Source organism: Chenopodium album, chromosome 27 (assembly GCF_948465745.1).
Source record: "Chenopodium album chromosome 27, dcCheAlbu1.1, whole genome shotgun sequence".
In the NCBI taxonomy this organism is placed as follows: Eukaryota; Viridiplantae; Streptophyta; class Magnoliopsida; order Caryophyllales; family Amaranthaceae; genus Chenopodium; species Chenopodium album.
In genome coordinates this window covers 26,703,429-26,716,792 of record NC_137860.1, presented here as the reverse complement: position 1 = coordinate 26,716,792, position 13,364 = coordinate 26,703,429, and the positions used below count along the sequence as shown (strand labels likewise).

At 35.6% G+C, this 13,364-nt stretch overlaps 1 pseudogene; it reads right to left on the bottom strand.

Annotated features, from left to right (window-relative positions):
- Nucleotides 1-2,619: 2,619 nt before the first annotated feature.
- LOC145619880 (DNA ligase 1-like) lies at nt 2,620-13,364 on the bottom strand (annotated as a pseudogene).

The window sequence follows — 13,364 nt, the reverse complement described above, 5'->3', positions numbered from 1 at the left end:
CGATATCATCCCTACTCTCATTATTTACACTGTCTTCCTGAGCGTCGTCATCTCTTAAAACTGAGTTGACGGCAGAATCATGAACAGGAGATGACGGACCTTCTTCAGGGGTCAAAGGGATGTCATCCTCAAGTTCTTCTTCAGAAGAACTTACAACCTGACCTTGTCCAGGTCTTTTACTAGATTCCGCTGCCTTGGCGGCCTCAGCTGCTTTAGCTGCTTTGGCGGCCTCAGCGGCTTCACGGGCGGCAGCTCGGGGTTGATAACTTGTACTCTTTACCCTTGGCATAGTGTTTATACCTATATTGCCAACGTTAGTGCCGTATTGATTAAAATATCGTCTCCCAGTAAAGCTGCGTAAGTGATAACGGACACTAACAGGTTCAACGTCAAGAAATTCAGTATCGGCAGAGATATCAGGGTTAGTAGGGTGAAGGGCACTTTCACGGTGGGCAATGGTCCTATGTATCATAAAAGCGCGTTTTTCTTCTTCAGAAGTTAACGTCTCAAAAGGGTAGTCAATATTATCAGAAAGGGAGGACGAATTACCTTGATTACTACCGGTTTCTTTGCCTAAAGATTGTCTAATTAAACGACGCCTAGCAGTACTAAGGTTAGGAAAATTTTCTTCAACACTATCTTCAGACATTTAATTGAATATACGAAAATAAAATAGCATGAAAAATCAGGGGTTAGGGTACGAAAATACCTTCGATGAAAATCGCTGATTTAATGCCTCTAACTGGTAAAGAAACGACGAAGAAAAAGAAGGTATGCCCGAGGAGACGGAATTCACAAACCGAACGCAAGGAAGATAAGAAAGGAAAGAACTTTGGTCGGCAACTTAAACTTTTTCGAGAGAAAACTAAGAAGGAATGCGAAGAAGAAAATGGCGAAATTCTGATCTAAAGAGGAGAAACTGAGTAGCCAATTGAAGTGGAAGGCGGTTCAGAGATCCGACGGCTGCTAATTGACAAACTTTTTCAAAAAGCAGCGGCAGGATTTGTGACACGTGTAAAAATTTTCCCGCCCAAACAAAAAAAAAAGAAAAAAAAAAAAGAGAGGAGAAGAAAAACGGTTACACTACCATAACGACCACTCTGCACTGAATTGACCTTGTAACCTATCGGCATACAAGGTCACTTGGGGAGGAAAACGGAGTTTTTCGCTCCCAGGGTTTTTATACTGAATTGACCTTGTAACCTATCGGCATACAAGGTCACTTGGGGAGGAAAACGGAGTTTTTCGCTCCCAGGGTTTTTATACTGAATTGACCTTGTAACCTATCGGCATACAAGGTCACTTGGGGAGGAAAACGGAGTTTTTCGCTCCCAGGGTTTTTATACTGAATTGACCTTGTAACCTATCGGCATACAAGGTCACTTGGGGAGGAAAACGGAGTTTTTCGCTCCCAGGGTTTTTTATATAATGAATTGACCTTGTAACCTATCGGCATACAAGGTCACTTGGGGAGGAAAACGGAGTTTTTCGCTCCCAGGTTTTTTATAATGAATTGACCTTGTAACCTATCGGCATACAAGGTCACTTGGGGAGGAAAACGGAGTTTTTCGCTCCCAGGCTTTTTATACAGAATTGACCTTGTAACCTATCGGCATACAAGGTCACTTGGGGAGGAAAACGAAGTTAATGAAACTAATGAGTTAATGAAATTGATGAAGAACACGGCGTTACGGCACAACAATTATCCTATTACATAAATAGAAATAATAAAAGTACTACAAGTAGCAAATTAACATAACACTTCTCAGCAAAAGAACATAGAGCTTAAAAATATATGAATATGTACAAGTTAATCTGCCTGGATGCAGGCCAAGCGATTAAAATGAACTATGAAAACGGCAAGACTAGTAATGAAACTTTGTTAGTAAGCAGTACTTGACAAAGTACAAGAAACGTTGTTACAATAAAATTTCCACTTTAAAGAAGAGTCCGAAGAATGGGATGTGGAACCCAAAGTTTGTTTTGTTAGGTTCAGCTTGTCTCCCATGATTAACTGAGCATGATGATGAATGATCATACGTCCTCACTTGGGGGGCTAATTGTATGGGATGGTATCTGGGCATGACTAGATCACAAGAAGATGCTGATATGTTACAGAAAGAGGACATGTCGGCCTGCCGCAATTTAACACGTGGCAACAGAAACTCGACACTTGGCACAAAAGGTTGTGCATGGGTGAAAGCCACCCGTCAAGGTAGATTACTATAAATAAGTAGGTAAGACCTCATTAATGAGGACAGGAATTACTCTCTCTCTCTAATCTCTCTCTACTTTCTCTCTCTTACTTATCTTCTCTTCTCAAACACTTTCTGACTTTATCATCGGAGTGGTTATCCCCGGAACACCCCGGGGTTAGCTAACTTCTTCTCATTGTGTAGGTTCTCAGCTTGCCGATAGGAGTATCAGAATCTCAGGTCCGAGTTCCTGGAGGAGTTGGGATCAGACAGAAACAATTTCCGAGTTCCTGGAGGAGTTGGGATCAGACAGAAACAAAAAGAGAGAAATTACTCAGCGCAAACACTTGGACCTGCTCATAATGTCAAACTCATGCATGTACATCCTAGGAACAAAAAACTGAACTAGAATAACTTAGTTTAGCTAATTCACCTGAACAGATGATGTTGCGTCTTCTGGAGCTTTATCTACTCTAAGACGAACAAAACGAGGAAATCGCAGTGAAATTCCCTAATAACAAACATAAAGTATGAGAAACCACACAAGAGGTAGAATTACTATAAGAGCATGTACTCAAACTAGAGTTTATGACCGACCAACTCAAATTGGCCAAATAAGATAGTGGAGGGTGAGATACTAAGGCCCGATTGAAAGTTTAAGAAAAAAAGTTCAGTTAAAGGGTTAACAAGGGCTACATAAGTAATGTAACAACCAAAATAAGTTGTAATATATTCACTTAAGTTCAAGATAGTTCAGATTCATGTTTTATTGTATTAGTTTGACTTTACATTGTACTACTGCTTTCATAGTGGTTAATCGAATGCACCCTAGACATCTTTCTTGAACAAAAAGATGGAAAACAAATACACTGCGTACCCTAGTAGGATGTACTTCACCAACTGCAGCACGATGAGCAGGACTAATAGTTAAATCAGCTGCTCTGACCTCCCAAACCTGCAAAGAGCAAACTAATTGAGCAATGTAAAAGACAATTTAATTTAAGCCAATTTAATTTATGTGAATTGAACAATTGTAATAATATTTTAGGAAAAGTTTCTTATTGAAATCTATTACTATAATTTCTCATTTTATAGGGAGACAAAGAGATGCAATCAATAATTAAAATTAAATACAATATTGGAATATATTTTCTCCGTTTTTCAATACTTGCAACACTTCCCTAAAATGGAAATGTCAATATTTGCAACACACTATAATTGAAAAGTTATTTTGGAGAAAAATTGTACTATTTCCCTTATTTAAATCTCGTGACCTACTAAATTATTCCTAACCTCTCACCTCATTTTAGAGTATATTAAATCATGTGAACCCCACTTTTCTTAAATATGGTGAAAAAGTGTGTTGCAAGTAAAATGGAGAAAGTAGTAACAAGCAAATCACTTGTATGCATAAATGAAATATGTACTTCGTATATTATATCATCTTGTAATACTTAAATCTCCGACAAGTACAAATTTCAATGATTGTGATTTGTAAATTAGTGTTACTAGTTAACCTCAAATAATGCACATCCTTAAACCTAAGAAAAATTGGATATACAAAATTTGGTTAAATGGCACATGAAAAATAGAAAAAAAACAGACACTTGGTATTCTATTAGTAATCACCGTACTAGCTGATAATAAGCCTCTTATGTAGGATAAATTTTCCTTTATTGGCCTCTAAAACTTCAGTCTCTTACTGCACCGATCTTTTAATAAATGAGGAAATAGTAGTACATAATCACATGTTCAAAGAAACATTTAAAGTTTTTGAGAGTGCATATGTACTTAGCAAATCCTACTATTATATAGGGGGCTCAATCAATAATGGGTACTGCAGAATTTTCAGAAATTTACCTCAGAGGGCTCAAACCAGGCATCTGGTTTTAGGGTATTTCCATATCGAAAGTATGGCTGGACAACAGTCAAAAAATTAACACGTGAGGTTCCAACTATTAAATTCCTAAAGACAAAGAGAGTTTAGAAACAAAAACAAAAAGGAAGAAATTAGAACCTTTGGAACAGAAATCACTTTAGATTGAAGACTGGAACAACATTTTTTAAGCACTTCCTCAGAAAATCCAGAACCTGTAACAGTTGAATGCCCCCAGCACAAACATGAAGAATGAAGACAATACAAATGTAATACACAAATACACCAGAGTAGCAACCAAGGAACAGCAACACATTACCGATTTTGCATGTGCTCTGGAACTCATCATTTTGACGATCATAACAAGCAAGGAGAAACGAACCATAAACACCTGTAAATTTAAGTTATATAAGATGGACCAGGTCAGTAGGTCTTAGCAGAAAAGAGAATAGATTTGCTAAATTATTATTATGCAAAACGCATAATTCTGTAGTAGTCATTAAAGTGTTTTTGACTGAACACAGACTACTAAATTATGTTATGGACTGACTTAGTTTTTCTGATTTAACGACTAATTAAGAGATGAACGCTAAATAATTTAGATTAATAATGGCAGAATTTGGGTACAAAAGGATAGATTAATAGCTTAAGGCTATCACTCTCTTGATAACTTTAGGTTATCACTCTCCTAGTAACTTGAGGTTACTACTCTCAACATTTTTCCTCACAATTCACATGACATCCTACTGCATATAGTATCCCTATTTATACTAAGGTCAAGTGACTACTACCCTAAAAGCATTAGACTTCCCAAAATACCCTTCCTAATGTTGGTCTATTACAAATTACAAAAAAGACAAGTTTCATTTTAATAAACATATTATTATTAAAAAATAAATAAAAATTAGACAGAATATACTAAAAGTGAATTTTGTGCAGAACTACCTATTTTTCACAACTATTTGATGATTATTATAAGGTTTTTTTTTTGGTTGTTGGTGTTGACAAATAACCACCTATTATCAACTTTATTATACCTCCATTCCTTAAAAATGTTCTCATGAAATTAGGTCACCACTCACAATTAAAGAGAATCTTCTAAATTATTTTCTAATATATAAGAAAAAAAAATAATCATGTGAGGTCTTATTTTGATCATCTCAATGAGTAGTTTACGAATATCAAACTTTTATATTTTTTTCAGACATGAAATTAGATATATTAATAAATTAAAATCTACACTGGCAACGTGGCAAAAAAAAATAGGAACATCATTAACGAACATCATGTCACATGAGCCACGCACCACCGTTTAACCGAACCACCGCATCATGCAATGCTAAGATTGTGTAACCACCAGATTGCGAACCTTCCCTTCCTTTCCAATGACCGTTTTGATCTCCGACAACCCCAACGCAAACCACAATACCCTCAAAACCCTCACTAACGCTGGAGTTGGGATTATGGGTTAGGTTTGCATTGATTTTGGGGAGTGGCAGGGGAAGGGGAGGCGCGTGCTTGGTGGCAGAGGAATGGAGGGGTAGTGGGAAGAGAAGGGGATTGATGGCTAGGGATGGAGGAGAGAGAATGGTGTGGCGGCGGTGGAAGCTGGGTGGTGGACTGGTGGTGGTGAGTCAAGGGTTTGGGTTAAATTTTTTAGGGGTAAGTAATTTATTGAATTATGGTTAAAACCACGTATGGCTAACCATTTAATGGAAAAGGGTCACTAATTAGAATTATACCAATCTTTAGGGCCACTAGAAATTATGACATTTTTTTTATCCACCAAATAGAAAACGTGGAACTTGAGGGCCACCATGAAAAATTTCCCAAAGTTTTATTAAATGAAAAATATTAAGGCTGCAAACCATCAACAACTATCATCTGCAAAACTTGTAGAAAGGACAATGAGAATGTAGAATGGATGGATACTAAATAAAGAAAAATTATGTTCTTACCTGTCCATATAATCCTTTTTCAATTTAAGCCAATTATTAGATCGCTTTGCTGGTTCATAGGTAGCCTCTTTTTCCAAAGATTTGACCATCAACCCCTCACAACTGCAAAAGAGAACAAAAGAAATTAGACTAAAAAGAAGAGCTAGACGCAGATGTACTGCAGTAGGCCCAACATATGAATAGAATCCAGAACTGCATCTAACTTCTATGGCCAAAGTTCTAAGCGTATGAAACACAGCTCAAGGCCCAAAAAGCAACATTAAAAGTAATTCTGAATTAGGAGTCACCCAGCACTGATGACTACTATTGGCTTACATTTGTTAATTGAAAGGCACATTAGCAACAATAAAATCATACCATGGACCAACACACAATAGGCTTAGAGACAAAAACAGCTATAAAAACAATACTCTAATACCGAAATATCAACTGTGAACAGACTGCAACATAAATAAATAAATAAAATATCCCACTATGAAAATAAGCCATAGCCAAGGTCAAAGGAAAGCTCTAAATCAGCATCCATCTGTATATAAATCACTTCTGCTAAAGGGAAAGAGAGATCTCTTTTAAATCCTTTCGCATATACAACCCGAAATTCATCTTTCTTGTCTACAGAATATCTTTACAAAGTAGCAGAAGAGATTACCTCGCATTAAGAGCTGCTTCAAGAAACTTATTTATTTCCTCAAGATCATTAGATGTGAGTGTTGTAGAAAATTGAAAATACCCAGAAACTTCCTCAAATGAATCATAAAGATGCTGCAGCATGCGAAAGATGTCAGAAAAGAATCTAAACACGAAGATACCATAACAAAGTAACACATTATTGTTATTAAATTGTTACTCTTCAACTGAAAATAGAAACAAATAATCTCAAAAACATTTCAAAAGGCGTAAATTTGACTTTTATTACCTTTATTTATAAAACACCACTTTGATTTTTACTAACTTTATAAAAATTTGTAACTCTTGTATTTCAACTTGCTGTAATGGATATGGTGACCTGCTAGGGTTGCTAGGAGAAAAAGGGTAGCAAAGGTTGGAGTATCAAAAGGTTAGATTATTTTGGGAGACGGGGCAAAGGTTGGATTATTCTTGTTAAATTTTCCTATAATCAAAGGTGTGTAAACTTTTTGATGAATATTTAAAATTATAAGCTTATGAAATTTGATGATTCAATGTAAGCTTGAATTTGAAGCTTTTTGTATTTTTTTTTAAAAAAACTGGGTTTTGGAGGTTTAACTTATAAGAAGCTATGGTGGTGCATTTCAATTTTTTTGGGTATTCAGAAATAAAAAATAATCAGCTTTGCTTGAAAATGAAGCATCACAAACATCAATGCCTTTTTCAAATCCCATAAAAATAAAAATAAGAAAATAAAAATAGAAATAGCTGAAAAAGATACGAAAAACTGCAACTCCCCAGAAAACTAGAAAGATAGAGAGAAGAAAGGCCACTAAATCAGGCGCGTGAGAGCATCATTCAAGCAATGAAACAATTGTTGTGAAAAAAGGCAAAAAGGGAGGGAGAGAGACTGAGAGACTAGCATGAAGAAGAAAATGGAGGGGGACTGTTGGAGCTGCTGTGAAGGGGTGGGGGTTGCCGGAGAATGTGTGGGCTACCGGGAAGAGGTGGGGGTTTCGGATGGGGCTGCTATGACTTGTGACTGAGGTCCGTGGAGAGTGAAGAAGAAGAAAATAGAAAGAAATTAATTAAGTGGGTCCCATAAACAAAAATAGCAACAGAAGCTATTAGGTGGTAGCAAAATCTATTTTCTTTGGGTTTTTGCTAGTAGTAAAATAAAACAAATTTTTATAAAGGTAGTTAAAATCTAAGTGATGCTTTTTAAAGGTAGTAAAAGTCAAATTTTGCTTTTTTTTCCCCCAGCGAAATTGGAGATAACTTTAATTCTTTTGGAAGTTTGTAGAGTTTATATAGAGACCATTTCATAATTTGATGACCATATAAATACTTAATACTACCTCTTTTCAAAATAGATGCAACGTTAAAAACGTTCCCTCTAGGTTTTCTCCTTGGGAAGGTTTTTTGGTTCCCTCTAGGGTTTTTCCCTTGGGAGGGTTTTTCTAGGCTCCATTGCTAGATTTTCTCTACTTTTTTGAAGGTTTTCAATCTTCTCCTTCTCTCTATTTCTCTTCCATCTCTTTTCTTCTGGTCTCAATTGTAAATTTTTGTAGGGGCTTCCATTAGTGTTTTTACCGGTGGTAAGCCCCAAAAAACCTTTTAATTGCTTTCAATAAAGAATCACATCTTTATGATGTAGTTTATTCTATTAGGTTTAATTAATTTGTTTGTTCATCCGTCAAAGATTGAAGATTTAGGGTTTCACAATCTCCAAAAGTGTCTAGAAGGTCATATGAGTTTTTTCACCCAAACAACTATTCATATGTGGATCTCAAGCCGAATTAGTGCTAACTCACAGTTTGTACTGCTTCGGATGAAGATTTTGATAAAGGCGATCGTTGATCGAATCTGCGGTGTAACTAGTTGTAAGGTGAATTGTATTTGTATTGGAAATTTAGATTTCCTCGGAATTGTTTGTAAGTGCCGTTTGGCTAACTTCATTAATTTTGACTTTTTGTTTTACTAACACTACTTTGACCACTAATATTTGTATAAATTAATTCATAAAATGATTTTAAAAAATAATAATTTGAAATATAATATTTTACACATAAATATTTAATTTTTATACATATGTAAAAGTGTAGTCAAAGTTTATAGATGGAAAGTGCACAAAGTCAAAACATTACATCTAACGTGAAACGGAGGTAGTACTACCTTTTGTTGTCAAAAGATTTGCTCACTTTCCAGTTGCATCTGTATTTTAAAAGTTCTGCTCATTTTTACTTTAATTCCATATTTAAGACAACTTTTTATTCATATTTTATGATCTCCTACCCCACTCTCTGAGACACAATTATTTATAAATTCTCAATCTCTCCCTCCTTAAACTAAAAGCACTCACATGAGAAGTCCCCCCTCTAGAAGTTTATGCTACAATAACAATGTACAACTCAGGAAAATAAAGGTGGTAATTTGCAGTATGACAACATAATGTAATCAAAATTTGTAAACAAAGCATCAGCACAATAGTATAGAGAAAGAGGGAATGATGTGCTGAAGACAAGAAGCGTATACCATGATATTACCTTTCTACGAACATTCCGTTGCTCTGAGATAAGTGCCTTTCCATTCAAATACAATATGTCAAAAGCAAAGACACAAACATCAACCTTAATCTCACTCAATTTATCATGTTTGCGATCTTGGGTTTCAAGCACCTAACAACATCACAAATTTAGTATAAAAATAAAAACAAATGACAAGAAGATTGATTATAAAAATCACAAGCATCACCAACTCACTCTGTTTCAAAAAGTTAATTTGGTTTCAATTTTGCACATTTTCCAATGCATACATTTAATCAAATACATCTTATGGTCCCCTACTATTGCAACAATTACCAATTTTAGAAGTTTCACATATATTACAATATTTCCCTATTTGCACATGTTTTCTCTTTATCCCTCTACTCATCACATGGGTCCCAATATTTATTTCTTTCTATCCCTCCCCTTTCTTAAAATTCGTGTCTCACTCCTATGTCGTAATATTAGCTGAACGGAGGAAGTATAGCTTTGATAACATATTATTTAAAAAAAATTAAAATTTAATATCAATGAAATACACATTAAAAAGAATCAAACAAGATCTCCACGAGTGTTTTTTTTCCTTATATATTTAATAAGGGTATAAAAATTCCATTTGCAATAAAGATTCTAAACAAATGGAATCATGGAATGGCAAGATAAGGTTAACTTTGGACTTAATATGATGATGGCAATGATGATATGAATTCTAAATGAGCAAGAATTCATTTGTGGGTTATTATTCAACCTACTGCACAGATTTTAGCAATAGGAAATCAAGTAATAAAATAAACAGTTGTTGAATAATACTAGGGCATAACTCAATTCAAAGTGATGAGTTCCATCCGAACGCTTTAAGGTTAAGAGGACCCAAGCGGTAAATAATGAATGACAAGCAACGGTTGAAGACACCCGCAATACATAAGCTATTTTAAGTCCATATAATTAATGTATTTTCTGATAAAGAAGGTTTCCATACTACTCCCTCTACCCCTTTATTTTTGCCCAATGCCCCCAATTTTACTTTTTTAAGGGTAAGGCAAAACAAAGGAGGGGTTGAGAACTAGTTACTTTAAATAACTAAAGAAAAAAGAGAGTTGTCCTATATAATCTAAAACCACTTTCTTATTCCACCTTTCCTCAATTCCTCCGCTTACCATGGCAGCCAATTACTCCCTCTGTGTTTTACTCCACCACTTAACATGGTAGTCAGCCAACCACCAAAAAATCAACGACCCTTGTTTTACTTTTAGCCACCCATCCAACACAACTTTTCTCTTCTTGGAGGGGGGCCCGCAGAGAGAACAGTAAGGATACACTAACTAACCATTATGAAAGAGAAGAGGAGAGAGAAAATTGATCGGTAAAGGTGGATGGTGTTACTCAGCTGGGTTTTGTTGAGAGGAGACAGCAAGGGCGGCGGATGGTAAGTGGGCCGGGTTTCATTGGGAGGAGAGAGAAATATGAAGGGAGGATATGAGAAATTGTGGTGGTGGGTGGTAGATCTTGGATATGTGGGAAGGATATACAAACAAGGTTTGGGCGGTGCTTCTAGGAGTAGGGTGGTTGTGAATTGTGATAGAGGAGAGAGATAATTTGGTGGTGGTACAAGGCGGTGGATACCGGGGAAGAGAGATATTTGGTAGTAGAGAGCTTAGTTTTAAAAAGCGCGAGGCACACAACAAAGGGTCCCTGGAGCCTCGACGCAAAGCCTTTTGGATATGAGGCGCAAACTTTTTAATTTTTAATCTACTACCTCCGGTCCAAGTTAGTTGCAACTTTGGGGTATTATTTGTGAGATATAAAATATTCCAAAGTTGCAACTAACTTGGACCGGAGGTAGTATTTTTATTTTACTTCTTTTTTGGCATTAAAAATTCATTAAAAAAAAAATCAAATTATGATAATTATTTTGTTTTATTTGGTGCTTTTTTGATAAATTTTACTGCTTTTTAAAATTTATTTTTCTAAAAATACTCAAATTTAAGTGTAAAATAATTAAAACTATTTTTTTTTGGTACAAAGAATAACCCACCAATTCTTCAGTTGCAAAGCAACCCATAAATTAGGGTTTTCAAAAAATTAGGGTTTTAAAATTGGAACAAATTGAAGCGATTTTCAATAAATAAGGGGCTTTTGCTTGAAATATCACTCTTAAGACTGCGTAAGCATCAATTTGTAAAAAAATGTGTTTTTTTAACAAAAATTAATCTGAATCATCTTTTCATGCTTTTAAACATAAGGCGGCTCAGGCACTGCGTCTTACGCCTTGGTGGAGGCGGTCTGAGGCGCGCTTTTTGGAGTGCGCTACGCCTAGGAAGACCGAGGGGTTTTGGCCTGCACCTCGCTTCGCCTTGTGCCTCAACAGCGCCTTAGGCGCGCTTTTTAAAACTAAGATAGAGAGGGAAGTGATGATGAGGGAGGAGAGAGAGATCGGTGTGATGATGGTGGTGGTGGTGGCAGTTGTGAGAGAGGAGAGAGGAGAAAGAAAAGTGGTGGTGGCTGTTGTGAAGGAGGAGAGAGGAAGATAGTTGTGGTTGTACTAGTCAGGGAGGAGAGAGAATAAGGGTTAGGGTTTAATTAATGATGAATTAAAATTAAGTAGGTGATCTTTAATAATTAAACATGTTTATATCTTACTTAAATGGTGGAAATCAAGACCCCAAAATAGAAATGGTGCAAAAATAAAGGGACACCCTAAAATAGAAATTGGGGCAAAAATAAAGAGAAAGAGGGACTAGAACAAATGCATAAAAGTCATCCAAAAAATCAACTACCTGAAAAGGACTAATCATCTGCTTCTCACGATCATAACCAACAATTTCACAATCCAGAATGAAAGAATTTACAGATGGCTTCTTGAACCTGAAACAGGACAGTAAAGCACAGTATAGTAATTGAAGTAAGGTTAGAGTGATAAAGGGCAAATTATAGGATCAATAAAATGATAACCAAATTTGTATACACTTAAAAAGAGACTGATACATCTATACAGAAATTATATTGGAGAAAGTATACATGACATGTCTGCAAGACATTACAAGAACTACATGTTATCAGAATAAGGCTTAGTAAAATTAGAAAGCATTTAGTAAAGACAGTATAGAAGACTAAGCCTAAGAAGCTACACAAGGTTCCCACGTCCTAACATATCAAGGAAATAAAGAAAACACAAGAAGATTTTGAGCACAAAATGTTACTAAAACCACATAGTTGCAATCATAAGAATTACAAAAAAGAAAAAATGAGACTAAAAGAATCAGCAATATGCAATTTTAGCTGATAGAGGCAATAAGACTATAAATTAGTACAAATATACTTACCAAAAACAAAATGTAAAAACACTATTAACACAAGCTAAAGATTGCAGCAATATGATAAGGTAACAATCCTTACAGCCTGAACTTCTTCAGCTAAGTTGACAAAAGAGTACAACAATGCTCATTACAGTTCCCAGTTCCCACATTTAAATTTATCTATTTCCTTACTTTCTTCTGTTCTCCCTCCCCTTCCAAGTTCCAACCTCCTGAGTGTTCAAATAAGAAAACCAAATCCATTGTTTCACCATAGAAGCTTTCAAAAAAATATATATATAGCATTATAGAAAATAGCACATTGAATAACCTTGAAACTATTACATACACCAGTGTCAAACAAAAAAGATACTTTGCCAAAGAGTACCTATGCACTGCAGCAACAATATCAGGGAATTTCCCCGTATTACATAAAGCAGCTCGGCTGTATATCTCAACAGAACCATCTTCCATGTAATGAATCTGCATTCAACAGAAATTAAGTACAAATAATTACTGCAGCGGACTCATTTTTTTCAACCATTCTCACCGATTAAAGGACAACAACATACTATACATAAAATAATCAGAGAAATGAAAAAAAAAAGATGTACGAAAATTACTTGAGCACGTTCTCCATCATACTTGTACTCGCAAGTAAATGTCGTATCTTGAAACTTATCCATAATTTCTTAAACTCCGGTTGTTGGTTTTGCTGACATAAGTTCTATAGGAACACCTGGTGTAAGGTTATAGGTCTTTGGCAGAAGCCATACACCATCACTGAGAAGGGCAGGGATTATTTTGTCGTACACAGGAACTACAGAATATACTTGTTTAACAATCTTTCCAGCCTGGTACAGACAAAT